The sequence below is a fragment of the Neofelis nebulosa genome, chromosome 10 (genome assembly GCF_028018385.1).
Source record: "Neofelis nebulosa isolate mNeoNeb1 chromosome 10, mNeoNeb1.pri, whole genome shotgun sequence".
NCBI classification, from domain to species: Eukaryota; Metazoa; Chordata; class Mammalia; order Carnivora; family Felidae; genus Neofelis; species Neofelis nebulosa.
This window is the reverse complement of record NC_080791.1, coordinates 21,655,928-21,671,941: the sequence shown is the minus strand read 5'-3', so window position 1 is coordinate 21,671,941 and position 16,014 is coordinate 21,655,928. Positions and strand designations below refer to the sequence as shown.

The 16,014-nt window shown below is 45.5% G+C and overlaps 1 long non-coding RNA gene across 2 annotated transcripts; it reads left to right on the top strand.

The window, feature by feature from the left end:
• The first annotated feature begins 25 nt into the window (after positions 1–25).
• LOC131486999 (uncharacterized) lies at positions 26–15,450 on the top strand. Of its 2 annotated transcripts, none has more exons than XR_009249562.1 (4): positions 26–2,036; positions 5,349–5,430; positions 7,178–7,259; positions 15,286–15,450. It is a non-coding gene; the product is annotated as an uncharacterized LOC131486999 (long non-coding RNA). The 2 variants fall into 2 exon arrangements; XR_009249563.1 differs by lacking the exon at positions 26–2,036 and adding an exon at positions 3,298–3,912.
• The last annotated feature ends 564 nt before the right edge of the window (positions 15,451–16,014 follow it).

Here is a 16,014-nt window from a genome sequence, read left to right as displayed (position 1 = left end):
AACCCCTCCGCCTACACACTTCCATCCATTCCTCCTACACACCCCAGCTTCTCAAGCTCAACCCCCTTGTTTGCTGAGGCGGCAGACTGCCAGGCAGATGTATGCCGCCGCGGGCAGAAGGAGGCCCCCGGCTACCCGGGCACAAATACACTCACATCTGGGCACAACACCTCTCCCACCCATATGTAGAAAACCACGCACCTCTCACCCACCTCCCCACACTTGCACAACTTAGCTAGAGTCCCAAATATGGCTCGCTCTAACTCCTCCTCTCCTCACCCCCGCCAGTCCTCATAAAAAAGCCCCCTAAGACGTGCGTTTAAAAAGTCCCATCATCACTCTGCTAGGGAATCAAGAAAGCTGTTGATACATAACCTGGGGATGAGCACACATAAACACAAAAGCTCACAGGCCCCACATGTGCATATATGATACTGCCCGGGCTCACTAAAATGTGCACTTCTTCAACAGATTCTACAGACACAACCTACAAAAATAATTGCACAGAACTTGTACACACATGCTGTGCAGATAAATGCAGACGTGTGCATGCAGACTTATGACACAGGGGTAGTCACCCTATCCGAGATGTTGCATTACATCCTTATCTATCTATCTATCTATCTATCTATCTATCACCTATCAATCATCCATCATCTATCTAATGTATATATTTATGCATAGATACTGGCTTCAGAGAAACATCCTTCCCTTCCCATACTAGAATCTCCCTAACCTCTTGGTATCTTGCTTCAGAATAAAACAAAAATGCCATTCTCACCTTGCCTGGGAGGAAGAAAAATACCCTAAACCTTAGTATTGGGAAATATAAAAAAAATCGTTGTCTTTTGGGGTCCGTGGCGGAGGAAGGATGTGGGCTTTTGTGAAAGGCTGGGAAAAGGAGATAGGGGAGGAGAATTGTGGAGCAGCAGCCTGACTGGATTGTGGTGGCCAGTGTCCCCTAGCCAGTCAGGGTACTGGAGCTGGCAGTGTGGCTTGTTAAATGGATAGAGTGGGCCATCTCGGAGGAAAGTAGAAAGAAAGTCTTTCTCAGCTAAGCTCCCAGAGGAGGGAAGGAAAGAAAGGATGGCTGTTGCTCAGGCTCAATAACTGAAGCGGGCAAGGAGGGGAAAATGCCCTGTGGTTCTGGTTGGGAGAGGGGATCTTAAAACAGCACTGCAGTGAATCCACAGCCACTGGCCAGTCATAGCATAGCTGTTGCATGCTTTCCTTCCTACCTGAATGTTTGGGCTACAGGCTCTGTTTGCCAAAGGGAAAATGAGTGGGAGGGAAATTCTGGTGGCCACTCATGATGGGAATGGGGTTAGTCAGCTTAGGCTCCCAAACCGAGCTGGAAGCTGGCCGGGATTCCAGGGCTTGGGGCATAGGGGTGTCTCTCCCAGCATGTTTGGGACCCACCCACCCTTGTAACTGAAAATCTGTTCCCCAATCTGTCTCTGGCACATCCTCGATCCCCCCCCCCCCCACCCTCCACCAAATGGCAGGATGTCCTGGAACTCAGCCCCTTGCCTAAATCATGGGCACATCTGGGGCCTTGGTTTGTGCCAGCTCTTGTTGAACTTCAAATTCAGAATCCAGAGGGGAAAGGGAAGGAGGAAATTGGGGATAGAATGGGTATCAGGCCTGGACTCTGTGCTTTTCTCTTCCCAAATTAGAGCCGAGGAATTCGGGATTTAGCGAGTTTGCAGTAAAGTCTCCCAAGTTGCTAGGCAACATCCCTCTGCAGGCTGCGCTGCCTCTGGGCCCTTCTTCCTGCTGGTCAGAGCTGGAGGGGGGGGGGAGTATCTTTACAACATGCCCCCCCCTAAACTCCCACACAGGCAGCCCAGCCCTTCCCTCTTCCTAAGACGCCCTTGTGTGGGGTGAGGGCGTCTCTGAACACTGGCGGCGGTGGAAGAGCAGAAATGGCAACTGTCAGTTCCATCCGCAAAACAAGCATTTCATCAACAGCCCACTTGAGGCGCCTACGCGGAACTGGCCACTGTGCTTGCCCTGGGGGATGGGCAATCTCTGAGGTAAGGAAAAGGTAGACAGAGAAAGGCAAGGACGGGAATCAAAGACAGACTCAAATAATCCAGAGGCAGGAACAGCACCCCGTACAGCCTCATTTAAATGACACACACCCCGACCCAGAGGCACAGAAACACACACTGTTCACACATCCACAGAGATACATGCTGTGGGCACATTGCCACCCACTGCCATCCAAAGATATGCACAGAAGTGGACCCCTTCACTATCATGCATCGAGGGCACATGATTCTTTTTGGTAAGGGGTTCCTCTTTTGGACTAGGTGGCCAGAGTTTGTCAGCAAGACGGGCTGGCTGGAACTCTGAGCCTCCGCTTTTCTTTTGAATAGATGAGCTCAGAGAAGGGACAAGAGATGTGTGGAAGGCCTGGGTCCGGCTGCTTTGAGGAGCAGGCTGCCTCACTCTGCAAAGCTTGAGGGCTTGGCGAAGCAGTGCCGGAAGACCCTAGTGCCTGCCTGGGCTTAGGACCTGGGTGCCAAGGTCATCTTTTGGGGTGCCACCTATTTACCAGCTGGATATGGGCCCTGTCTGTCCTCCTGGACTCTTCGAATTTCATAAACTCTTCTCTATTTTCGGCGGCCCCCACAGCTCTCGAAGGAGAGGGACTGCAGGTCTGGAAATGAGATGAGCTCCGGAGGGCCAGGTTAGAGAGGGAGCTGGGGCATGGGGGTGAGGTGGGCTGTTTCTAACAGGGAGCATGGAGGTGGGGGGGGCACGAAATAGAAGCCGAGGCCAGCAAAGGAAGAGATTTTAGACAAAAGAAAAGAGATGGATTAGTGGGAAGCTTCCGGGGTCCAATACAGATCCATCTGGGGACAGATGGTGGGGGATTTGGAGAGACTTGGTCCTCATAAGCAGAGAGAAAAGCCAAGACACATGGCAAGCTATTTGCCAATACTTGTGGCTTCCCTTCCTTGGAGTGGGCACTTTCTGAACATCATATCCCAGCTTAAGCCCACAGAGGGACTCCATGGTAAGATGGGGGTGGAAAGTAGGTGGCCTGTGCCTTCAGTGGAGATGATCTGGGGGCTTCTTAGGTCAGGATTTCACCCATTTGAATGGAGGGGGTGGGGGTAGCAGGAAATTCAGTTTTCTCTGCAAATATTTCAGCTTTTGCTGTAGTAGTATTTTTAGCAACTTGGTTGGCAGAGGAGGAGCCCGGGTACATTTTTAAAGGGGCCTCTGCCAGACTGGAGGCCTCCTCCCACCTTCACCCCACATGTCCTAAAGGAGAGGTCGGGGGGGAGTACATGGCTCAAGGTGCATTCAAATCAGCTTTGCTGGTCATTAGCTGATCATTAAGTGGTCTTCACCAATAGTCGTTATCAACCATCAGCGGCACCATTATCATTAGCAGCTTTATCAAGAAGAGGAAATACTCCTTGGACTTCTGTTGTGTGCAGGGCACTATTAGGGGCACAACACAGAAGGTCTAATATACTTGGAAAGATAGGGAAGGACCCAACACTTGTGAGTGAGTCCTAGATGTCATGTGCCGTGCTAGCCACGTTATATATGTGGTTTCATTTAATTCTTATAACAATCCTACAACTTAGTCATTGTATTTCCAATTTATAGACGAAGAAGCAAAGGCATTGAAGAACTTACCCAAGGTTATATCGCCATTAAATGGAAGAATCTAGATCAAAATTCAGAGCAGAATAATAACATTATCCTAAATCTGGATAGTGCTTTACAAAGTGCTTCCAAATTCACGATTTAATTTGCTGCTCCTGAGAACTGTGTGAAGAGGTATTAGTATTTTTAATCTCTTTTCCTGAGGACAAAGTAAGGCCTAGAAAGGTTAAATGACTTGTCCAGAATGAGACCTCTGGTGAATTGCAGAACCAGGACTAAAAGGTAGGAGTTCTAACTTTGAATTCTGTGTTTTCACCTCTGAACTGCTCTAATATCCGGCCCTCGTACTGGGCTACATGGACTGGATTATAGTGGTTAGCAGATTAGATATAGTCTCTTCTCTCTTGGATTTTATAGCCTGATGATAAAAGTACATTATGTATATGTGTGCAGGTATACGTGTATAGATGTATAGCTATAGATGTGTATGTGTGTGTGTGTGTGTGTATGAGGTATATTTATATCTCCTAAAGTAATAAATGATGGATGCCAAATGAATGATGCAGATGGTAAGTGTTATGGGAGAAATGATTGAGAATTTGGATGATCCAGGAAGGCTTCCTGGAAGAGGAGGCTGGAAATGGGCAGAAGGACATCTTAGGCAGAAGATGTTGTGAGACTTGCACTGCATTTAGTGTCACTGTGCTTCTGCTACCCCAGTCCAGAAAGGCCCTGAGGACAGCAATTGCAATAACTTTCCCCCCACACAAGGTTTTATGTCTGAAGTTTGGTGCCCTGATTTTATCTATGGCAACATATCGAAGCACTCCAGGACCGGCAGGTGCACACCAAATGTGTGCTTGTGCCCCCTCTGCAGCCCTGCTGTTCCTGGTGCTTGCACACACGCTTGCCCTTTGCTTCTACTGGTGTGGTACGAATCTGTCTCCTGCCTACCCCACCCCTGCCCCCCTTGTTCTCTGGGCCTATGTAGTTCAAAGTCCTGGATGTAGTTTACTCCCCGTTCCTGCATTGCCCTAAACATCTACTGGTTTTGCTCCCCTTCGCTTCCCTTTCCTCAGTTTGCTTCCCCACCTTTCCTTATGAATAACAGCTAGTGATGGCTGAGCAATGTGTTGTACCTTCTGGGCTGCCACATCCCATCTGTAAACATGGGACCTACACAATCATTCTTATAACAAGGGAACAACGATCTTGATAATATTTTGATGCCAAACTCTAGCACAAGCCTAATAACCATCTCAATTTTGGTCCAGACAAATGCTTGTTTTAATTAATTTTTATAAAAAGGCTTACATGGGGGCACTTGGGTGGCTGAGTCAGTTAAGCGTCCGACTTCAGCTCAGGTCATGATCTCAGGGTTCGTGGGTTCCAGCCCCTGCACCAGGCTCTGTACTGACAGCTCAGACCCTGGAGCCTGCTTCAGATTCTGTGTCTCCCTCTCTTTCTGCCCCTCCCCTTCTCATGCTCTGTTTTTCTCTCTCTTTCTCTCTCTCTCAAAACAAACAAACAAACAAACAAACAAACAAACATTAAAAAGAAAGACTCACATGAGGCATAATTCTGACTTCTTCTTTAGTCCACTTAAAGACCCTTTCTGGTGTAGTTCAGCCAGACATTCAGCTAAAAGAAATTCTTGGTTCTACCAGGAATGAGTCAAGTGAGGTTCAGGTCATTCTCCCTGTCATTGTCTACCTCAGGGCAGAAAGAAACTCTTATCCAGGAGATGGAGACCCTCTTACTGTCGTCGAGAATGAGCATCTCTTGGAGTCTGTGTATGTGGTCAGTATCCCAGCCTCACAATTCTTCGTGTTGACACTGTCTAATCTGAGAGCTCGGAGTAGTGGATTTGATCTGGATCCACTGGCCATGGCTCTCATTCATTCAGCATCTACCAACGCAGTCTTTTTTTTTTTTTTTAACCTTTTGTCTTATTTTAGAAAATTTAAACTCTTGCAAAAGTCAAGTAATATATATTGAACCCCACTGTACCCGTTACCTACGTTCAACAATTCTCATCTCGTCACCAAACTCATTTAACCTATTTTCTTTATGATTCCCCCATCATCATTTCATTCATAAATATTTAAGTGTGTGTCCTTGAAACATACTAACACTTTAATGCCTATTTTTAAAGCATATGTTCCTTAGCCTGGAAGCTCCATAAGGAAAGAGATTAAGAACTGTTTTCTTTATCCCTGTAGTCTTAGCACAATGTCTGGGACATAGTGGACTCAGTAAATATTTTTTGAATGATTGAATGAATAAGGGGGTGAATGAATAATACTTCAAAAGGAAACAAGAGGTAAAAAAAAAAAGTGCATGTATCTGTGATCATGTATGATCTAATTTGCAGTGAGATTCTGTTAGAGGCCAAGTATGTCTTCAGCAAGAACTTAGTAGGTGGGCCTTATATACAGAGTCAACTCTTCATCTCTCTGAGATTCAGTCTTAGGCCTGCCATTCTGAGGAGCTGAGACACAGACCCATGTGTTCCTTGGAAGTCCATGCAGAAGTGGACCGTTTCTGGGAACAGCATGGCAGATGAAGCATGACAGGGACCTAAGATCTTGGGAAGGAGCCATGCCTATAAAGCAGTTTATTGAGTTTAATGTTTCTATTTCTGTCTTATTATTTCTTTCATCTGGGTTAAGCATTTCAACTTTGTCTTAGTTATGAAAGGGGGGCATTTAAGGAAGAGTTATATACTCAGTCTCAGACTAGAGAGCCCATGGTGGAACAGCCAACTTGGTGGCAACAGCCATTAGTGAGGCATGTTACAAGGAAGGTGGCTTTCAGGGGTCAGAGTCCCGCTTTGTGGTCTTGCTCCCTTGTTCCATTTTGAGATTCTTTTCCCATTGCTAACCTTGGAGTGTTTTGTTTTGTTTTGTATTTTTTAGAGGAGGAAGTTTAATTGGGTGGTCTGACCATGATTGATTCCAATTGCCTTGAACAAGTTTATGTATTAATATTTTCTGCCTACCAGGCCAAACCAGTGGCCTGGTCAGTAGATGAAAACCAGTCTGCCACTGTCATTTATAAGGAATTAAGGGCTTACCACCTATCACTTTCCTTAAGCCAATACAGATGAGGCATATGGCTTGAGATGGTGTTACCAACAATCATCTTCTACTGCATTTCCGTATGAACGTCTGTGAGAACAGTATATGTTGGTATGGAAAGGTGTCTTACTCTAAACTTCAAAAGGAAGGAGAATTGACAGAATTGCCCTAGCAGACTGTCATCCAATATGGCCAGGATATGGGGGAACAGATACTGGAATTCAGCCATTGTAAAGCCGGGGTGGCAGGCCATCTATCTGCAAGAGAAAGCTTCCTTAAAGGTACCACCCAAAATGAAAGACACATCACACACCCCTGGAACTGGATGACACAGGAATATGGTAATTAATTCAAATATCTTTCCCTATGTAAAAATGGGGGGGGGAGTAGTTCTACCCAGCTTAATGCTGCCTCTACCCTTGGAAAGTGATGTTTGTTTTGTTTGAATTTTTTTCTTTTTTGGTCAGATGGAAGCACTGAAAGTAAGGGATTATTAACTACAAGCTTTTGTTATTCTGTAATTTGGATGGAGCATTTGAGTTTAACGAGGTAAGCACTGGTAGTTATTTGGGGTTGATATACTTCTGTTATTTTTGCTTTGCCTGCCGTGGGATTGTGTGTTGGAGTGGGGTGAGTGGAGAGTGCTGGAACATGAGCTGTTTTGGGACTGGGGTGTTTGTTAGTGGAAATGTTCCTGCTGTTTAGATAGAAGGCATGCCAGGTAAAACTACCCTGTCCTTTTGACCTTGAAGCCTTAAGGTATTTAAGTAGTCTTTCTGTCTGTATTCAGTGTTCACATATATGCAGAAGGCAGAGTCAAAGGTCTATACTGTAGACACAATCCTATGTCGTAGATATTCCTCAGAAGCAAAAGAGTATAAAGCCTGGTCCTTAAAAAAGAACGTTTGTTGTTCTACTGGGAACAGCGTCATGGAGCTATGCTATGTTATGATTTGCTAAACATATGTCAGATCATAACAGCAGGAAAGTTCCACATTTGGGAAACTATGTGAGGATGTGTATAGATCTTACGAAAACCATCATGGCAGATACTATTGGCTTCCTAGCCAATATCTACGCATTTCCGCTTCTTGCTTGCTAACAGAACTGCGATTTTGTTGCGAGCAGTCACGGGTCCGGACCTGACATGGTGCCATAATCAGTCTAAGTCTGTTCCCACTTCAGCTTTTATGACAGCTAGGGCTGGTCACAAGACCCAGATATGGCCAATAAGATATAAGCAAATTTCTGCTGAGAAATCCTCTGGGAAAGCTTTTGCTTTCCCGAGAGGAGGAGGCAGAGGCAGCTGGCACCACCAGCCCCCTTCTTTCTGCCTTAAATACAGACCTGAAGTCTGGAGCTACATCCACTATCTTTCCACCATGCAGCAAGTCAAATACTGAAATCACGAAGTAAAAAAAGACCCTCCTTTATATTTAAGCCGTCATCATTCAAACTTTCTATAAGGTTTACACAAATGAACCCCTAAGATGACATAACAATACAAGAAAGGTTCAGGTGCAGATCAAGACGCCTATCACTGACAAGACAGGGACTGCATGTGCAAGTTATTTCCAGGGATTCTTTGATGACAGACCTGAAAATTCTAAGTTAAAATAGCTAGTAATTCAGACACAAGTGTATGGGATCCTGTACAGCTTGACTTCCTAATTGGTTGCCCTAGATCGCCTCTGCTTAATTAAAGGAACCATTGTAGGATTCTAAGTGACCATTTATAGTTCCTGTAGTCACGCTCGAAGACTTTGTCCCTGGCTTGTTGACATTGCTATCACATCACCCTCTCTCAGTGGTCCCATAAATGGTGCGTGGGTTGGCTATAATTAGCATTACTGACAATTAAGGAAAATTCCTTTAGGACAGAGACAAGAATCCAGAGATAGATGAGGACTGGACGGGTTTGGGCATTTTATCTCTAGCCGGATGTCTGATCTATATTGGTTTTTAAAAAGTTATAGGTGATAGATCCTTAATTCCTTATAAATGGTGGAGACAGGCTGATCTTCATCCACCCAATAGACCACTGGTTTAGTTTGGTAAGGACAAGTCATTAACATATAAACTTATTCAAGATAGGGGCGCCTGGGTGGCTCAAAGTGTCTGACTTTGGCTCAGGTCATGATCTCATAGTTCGTTGGTTTGAGCCCCACATTGGGCTTCACGCTGGCATTGCGGAGCCTGCTTGGGATTCTCTCTCCTCTCTCCCTGCCCCTCCCCTGCTCATGCTATCACCCTCTCTCTCAAAATAAATAAATAAACTTTAAAAAATTTATTCAAGGGAATTGGGATCCACCATATCAGACCCCCCAATGAAGCAAGTTCCCACTTCTTTCCGTAAAAATAAAACGCTCCAAGGTTATCTCTGGAAAGAGATGGATTCAAAGAAGAGTAGATACTCGTCCAGAATCTCTGTTTGTACAGACTTCAGAGCTCTTTTCAGGACACGCTCCTCTCCTCCATCATTCCTGCAGACGGTGCTGGTAGTCCACATGAAGTCGCCTGTCTCATCGGGCTGATATTCTGAAGGGTTAATTAGCTATCCCTAGGACGAAGATTCTCTATCAGTCCTTTGGCTAACGAAGGTTGCCTCCTTTAAAACGGGCATGACTTTTAACCACTACAATGGAATGCTTTGTACCTACCAGCAGAAGCCTCTGGGATACTGGAAGGGCACTTATTATTATTGTACACCAGTATATACATGCCAGGACTCCTGAATTGACCTTAAATTAAAGATTTCATAAGTCTGGAAGGCCTCAAACCATTTTCCTTGAAGCACTTTCTGTGCCAAATATTTATTTTGAGCGTTTATTATGTGCCATCTGCTTCATACGAAGGACATCACATGCTGTATTAATCAAGATCCTCTTGGTTGTAAGGGATAGAAACCCAATTTACATGCACAAAAGCATCAGTCCACTGCCAGGACACAGGTGGAGCTTCAGGAACAACCAAATCCAGGAATATAAAAAATTAATAGCACCCTCTTCCCTTTTAATTTCTTGTCTTTGTTTCTTTCTGCATAATGCTGCCATCCTTACATGGCTGGAACTATGGCTGCAGGCAGCTTTGAACTTAAACCATTATAGCCTTGAAACCAAAGAGGAAATATCATTCCTCAATCCCAACTTTGTTAATAATAATTAAAAAGTTCCCAGGAGAGGCCTCTGATTCGATCATACCTCAGTGTCATGCACATCCCCACGCCAATCCCTCTGGCTAGGAGAATGAAGTGCTGTAATTGACCCAGCCTGTGGCACAGCCATGTGGCCAGCTGGATTATATGATTGGCGGTGCCCTCCAGAAGTTCGGTCAGAGTGGGGAAGAGCCGTTCCGCAAAAGTGAGTTGTTCCCGACCAGGCTGACTGAATACCGTAGGTCTATTTCAGTCCATTAAGTCAGGAAATGCTCATAATAGTCCAGTGAAGCAATTACTATTATCCATGCTTTATAGACAAGGAATATGTGGGGAAACAGAGAGGGTAAGTACCTTGAACAAGGTCACACGGCGGGTAGGCAACAGAGCTGCGATTCCACTTGAGTCTGTTTATCTCCAAAGAGATTCCATCACCTGACCACCTCTCCTCCCTAGTTGAGTTTCTCCTCAATCTGTATATCTTAGAGTCATGGAGCCATTAAAACAAATTACCCAGACAAATATCATATGACTTCATGCATATGAGGACTTTAAGGTACAAAACAGATGAACATAAGGGAAGGGAAGCAAAAATAATATAAAAACAGGGAGGGGGACAAAACATAAGAGACTCTTAAACATGGAGAACAAATAGAGGGTTACTGGAGGGGTTGTGGGAGGGGGGATGGGCTAAATGGGTAAGGGGCATTAAGGAATCTACTCCTGAAATCATTGTTGCACTATATGCTAACTAACTTGGATGTAAATTGAAAAGAAATAAATTAAATAAAAATACAAAAAAGAAAGAAAGAAAGAAAGAAGACAAATTACCCTAAGTTTGCACACATGGAAGTTGCCTTCTACCCTTCAACCACCCCCCAGGAACCCCCATCTCTTGGTACTGCAGGCTCTTTCCAGGCTTTTACTTCCTCTGGAGTTGCTAGCTGAAACAAAAACAAGGATTTAGGGGGTCACTTGATTGAGTTGGCATGGCTGGACTCAGGGGCTTAGAATGGTGTTACAGAACTCTGTTTTCCTTTCCATTTCTCAGCAGTGCTTCCCTCAGAGTCTCTCTGGGTTAGATTTACCCTCGGATTGGTGAGAAGGCTGCAGACACGACCCCAAACTACAAAAGAGAGACCATCTCTCTCTATGCGTCCTTATACCAAATTCTGTGGAACGGTTCTGCACTGCCCTTCTTGGGTATGTGCTCACATTGCTACAAATACTTCTGGACAACAGAGACCGGGCCAACCCTTGGACGGGATGCTGGCAGTCATATGCATGGTCACACCAATGCCCAGCAAGGTGGAATCATAGAGAGTAAAGAGTTGTGATCAGTCCTTCCTTCTGTATATCCCCTGGGACGTGTGTGTGCTTTATCAGCAGTTACCACACTACTCGGTAATTGTTTACATCTTATCTTCCTCAAAGGCTGTGAATGCCCATAGAATCAGAACTTGGTCTTTGATTCTGATGTCTCAGGATCTAGCATAGTGCCTGAAATGCAGTAGAAATTCGATCAGTGTTTATTGGTTGAATGAATATAATATAATGCTGTGGTTTGCAATGCTCCGGTTAAAAAAACAAGCACTCTCCAGGGGTCTGGCATGCACAGCAATAGTAAGAGCTACCACTTAGATGCCACTGTATAATTTACAAAGTAAACGATAACTACTTTGCCGAAAAATGTTATATGTGAATCTCATTTAAACCTAAATGCAATGAAAATGTATGTGCTGCTTCTTATAAGCTTTGCACTTAGCTGGGTGCAGAGGAGGGTGAGGGAGGTTCCAGAAGCAGAGGATGAAATCTGTAACAGAGTTTAGTCTTATGGAGAGGGAAGATAACAAAGTCAATTTAGCAAACTTCTCTGAGACAGTATGCGGTAAATTGATCTTCAGGGGCTCCCTGGCGAGGGTCCAGTGTCTGATCACGGGCCAGGGAGGAAGCTGGAGATATAATCGGAGCAGGGTTAGAAGAGTAACAAGGAGATCAGCTAAAAAAACATGACGTGTGTGGCAAGGTTATGACTCAGGTGGGAGAACAGAAGGCCCAGAGGAAATGGAATCGTTTTCTTCAAGACAAAGAAGGGCTCCCTTGCTGGGGGATGGTGACCAGCTGTCCTTCTTTGCCTCTGCATTCAGAGCAAGGGGAAATGGGCTTAGACCGAAGGCAGGGCTAAGATTAGAGAGAAGAAAGAACTTGGCAGTGAGGGATGTTGTATAACCTAGTTTTCGAGACACTTGGGGACTGAGGAGACTCCCACACTCCTGGTCTGGGCCCAGTGGACGTGTATTTGGGGATGGTCTGGCATGCTGGCTGGGGACAGAGGAGGGGGTCCTGTGGGCCTCCTGTGTGTGGCCTGATCTTTCCTGGTGTCCTCAATTTCCCGTTGGAAGTTAAGCTCCCCAATTTTGGAGCTGGCAAGGCAGCACCTCCCCACCCCACCCCCCCACCCCCACCCCCCCACCACCACGCACTGCACCAGTGTTCTGGGCTGGGTAATAATGCCTGTCATTTCCTCTCCCCGGGGGAGGGGGGCTGCAACCGCCCTGACAACCCCGAGGGATTGAAGGCAACTAAAAATAGTGCATTAAATGGAATCTGTTGAGGGGCACATTTGCATTGCTTTTCTTTCCCCCTTGCCTGTCTCTTAGTCCTTTTGGGCAGGCTAGGCCCTGGGTCTAGCTCTGGGCACTGGGAGTCAGTTCTGAGTTCCAGCAGCTCCCATTTTGTTGCAGAAGGGTTGTTTACACAAGAGATCCGAGAGAGCACATCCATAAAGTACAATCGAGGGACTCAGGGGTGTCCAGTACCACTCCTCGTCACTTTCCCTTGGGCCCTCTGGGCCCCGAGGCACAGGGAGGGAAGCTGGGAGTAGGGGAGGCAGTGTTGAGAAGGAGAACGGGCTCTGGCTGTGTTCTCCCGTCAGCCACTTCCGTCTGCTACACAATCTCTGAGGTTAAATATTAATTAAGAGCAGAATGACAAGGAGAGCTGAGCAGTGTCACTTTTTGTCCCAACACAAATGCTAATTTCCTTCCTGGTATAAAGTGACTTTGGAGTGGGATTGGCAGCCCAGGGAGAATAGGTGGGGAGGCGGAAGAAGGGGAGGTAGGGAGAGATGGGTGGCCCTGCGTTAAAACCCCTAAGAGGAATGAGGCAGGGGAGGTACTGGTGCTGGAATTGGAGAGGGAAGTAGACGGCTTGTCAGGTTATTAGAGGACATGGTCACAACACAATCCTAGGTTCCCCCCACTGGAATGGGAATAATCTAAGCAGCCGCGGTAGAGCGGGCTGTCCCCACATGTCTAAAGCAAGGTTCTTTTAGCCTGGGGTCCAATGCATTGGCGTCAAGGCTCCCCAAACCCTGGAAATCGTTTGCAAAAGTGTGTACACACACACAAACAGCTTTTTGGGGACAGTAGTGAATTTCTGTCAGAGCTGTAGAATCATCCTCAGCATGTGGTACCCACCTTTGAGGTCACCTCATAGCCCAAGATGGCTACTAGATAGACTTAGATGAACATCTAGCTTCTGGGCAGGAAGTGGAAGAGAGGAGGGGGTGGGCAGAGGGGGGCTAAAAGGTCCACTCCCTTTTTCTGTCCCCCTGTTAGGAAGCTATTCACCTCCATCTGACTGTCCATACCCACCTGCAGGAGAGGCTGCGAAGTAGGGCCTTTCGGCTGACTTCATATAAAGTCAGTGTTTCTGTTAATAAGGAAAAGGAGAGGATGGCACACAACTAGGAATTTCTGCTGCAGTCTCTGTCTCACTAAAGGTCAAGAATCGCGGATTTGGCGGAGGAGATTTTGCCATCTGTGCAAAGGTTGCATGCCCACTGCCCAGACAGAGCTGCCTAAAGAGGCTGAGCGTCTGGGTGCCTGCTTTGTTCACACAGAGTCCTCTCATCCCCTCGTGAGTTGACAGTTGGTCTTCAGAGGCTGGTCCTACCAAGGGAGATTGGTAGGGTGAGCCTCTGACAAAGATGGCTAGTTGAAAGGAGGCTAACTAAATGGGCGCTTGTTCAAGCAAGCACCCACTGAGGAATGTGGCTCCACAGGGGGCTTTGTGGTATGTGTTTAGGAACAGCTTTGTTTGGTGTCTCATAATTATCTTCTTTCTGGCAGCATTTTGCTCCCCACAGCCTGGAATAGGTGGCTGAGGAGAGAGGGAGGACATTGTGACTTCTTGAGGAAAGATGCTAATCAGGGATGGATCAGCGGAGTGAGTGTCAGAGGTGGATTCCAGCCTGAGATCCCACTTGTCAAGCACCTGGGTTGTATATTCAATTCAATCTTTTTTTTTTTTTTTTTTTTTTTTGGTCTTTGAACCTTTACCTGAGCTCTTCCTGATTGAAGTGGCCATCCCATGGTGGATGTTAATCCCTCTTCAAGAGTAAGCTCCATGAAACCGTTCCTGATTTTTCTTGCTCATTTTCCACCCCACCCTTACCCCTGCCTCAGGAAACTTCTTGCAATTCTGGACATACTTTTATTACAACATTCATCACATTGTTTAAAACTGTTTTCTTGTCTTCCTCCACGGGGACAAGAGCTCCTAAATGATAGAGAATGTTTCGTGATTACTTATGGTGTGTAAGTCCTGGTAGGGCTCAATACATGCCTGATGGGGCTGAACAAATTTTAAAAGTGTTAATGAACATCTATTGTGAGCAAATATTCTAGAAGTAATAAGGGGATTGAAAAACAAAAATTGCAAAGACACCGCCTTCTAGGAGTTCAACACTCTTGTGGGCAAGACAGAAGAATAGATTAATGATCCAAAACAAATCATGGTGATAAGATGCAGGTGTTTTTAGAACTGGGAGGGAGAGATTAATTGAACAAAAGGGGACCTGGGAAGGTTCAATATAATGATTTATAAGATGTATATATATATGTATATATACGTATATACACACATATATATGTGTGTATATATGTATATATATACACACACACATATATGATTTATAAATCAATTTACATTTATAAATCAATGATTTGTAGGCTATATATCTTATATGACATATATATATCTTCAAGATATATATGTCATATAAGATATGATACATAAGATATGATACATCTTTGGTCATTCACATCACCAAAATGTATTTATCAGCTGTATTTGGTCTTCATCCACAGTTTCTGAAAACATTTCAGAGCCATGAGGTGAACCGGGTGTCTCGTTATAAATGCAAGTGACTTTTGGACCCCACCTAAGGGCGGGGGCTGGTTGCCAGGAGGACCAACCTGTGATTAAAGGCTTGGAACTTTCATCTCCCTCCTCTAACCTCTGGGAGTAGAGAGGGGCTGGAGGTTGAATCGGCCAATAGACAATACTTAGTCAATCATGACTATGTAATGAAGCCTCCATAAAAACCCAAGAAGACAATGTTTTGATTCTTTTTAGGTGAGCTTCCATGCTTGGGGAACCAGAATGCTTCCACATGCAACCGAGCAGAGCCCTGAGCTCCTTGAGGACAAAGCTCCTTTGTTCAGGATCTCACTCTGCATCCTTCATTCGGCTGTTGATTTGCATCCTTTATCATATCCTGTAATAAACTGGTAAATGTAAGTAAGTGTTTCCATGGGTTCTGTAAGCTGCTCTAGCAAATTAATCAAACCTAGGGATGAGGTCATTGGAGCCTCCAATCTGTAGCTGGTGGGCCAGAAGCAAAAGTAACAGCCTGGGGCTTGTGACTGTTATCTTAAGTGGGGGATGGGGGACAGTCTTGTAGGACTGAACCCTTAACCTGTGGAATCTGATGTTATCTCTGGGTAGTTAGCATCAGAATTGAGTCGAATTCTCAGACACCAGCAGGCTATCTGAGAATTGCTTGGCATTGTGTGTGTGTGTGTGTGTGTGTGTGAGATCTCCCCCCCCCCCCATTGGAATTGGGTTTGGGAACCCTAAAAGAGAAGGTAACACTGATTTCTGTGAGGTCTTGAAGGAAAAGCCAAGCTTCCATCTTTAAGGCAGGCCTGGAGAGAAGTGGCAAGGGAAAGGAGGAAACATAAGCCATCTTTGGAGATGAGGTGTCTTGACAGAGTTGGAAATCCTTATAGGAATCTAGAAGTGGCTTAAAATTTTTTTCATGTTTATTTATTTTGAAAGAGAGAGAACACATGCATGTGAAAG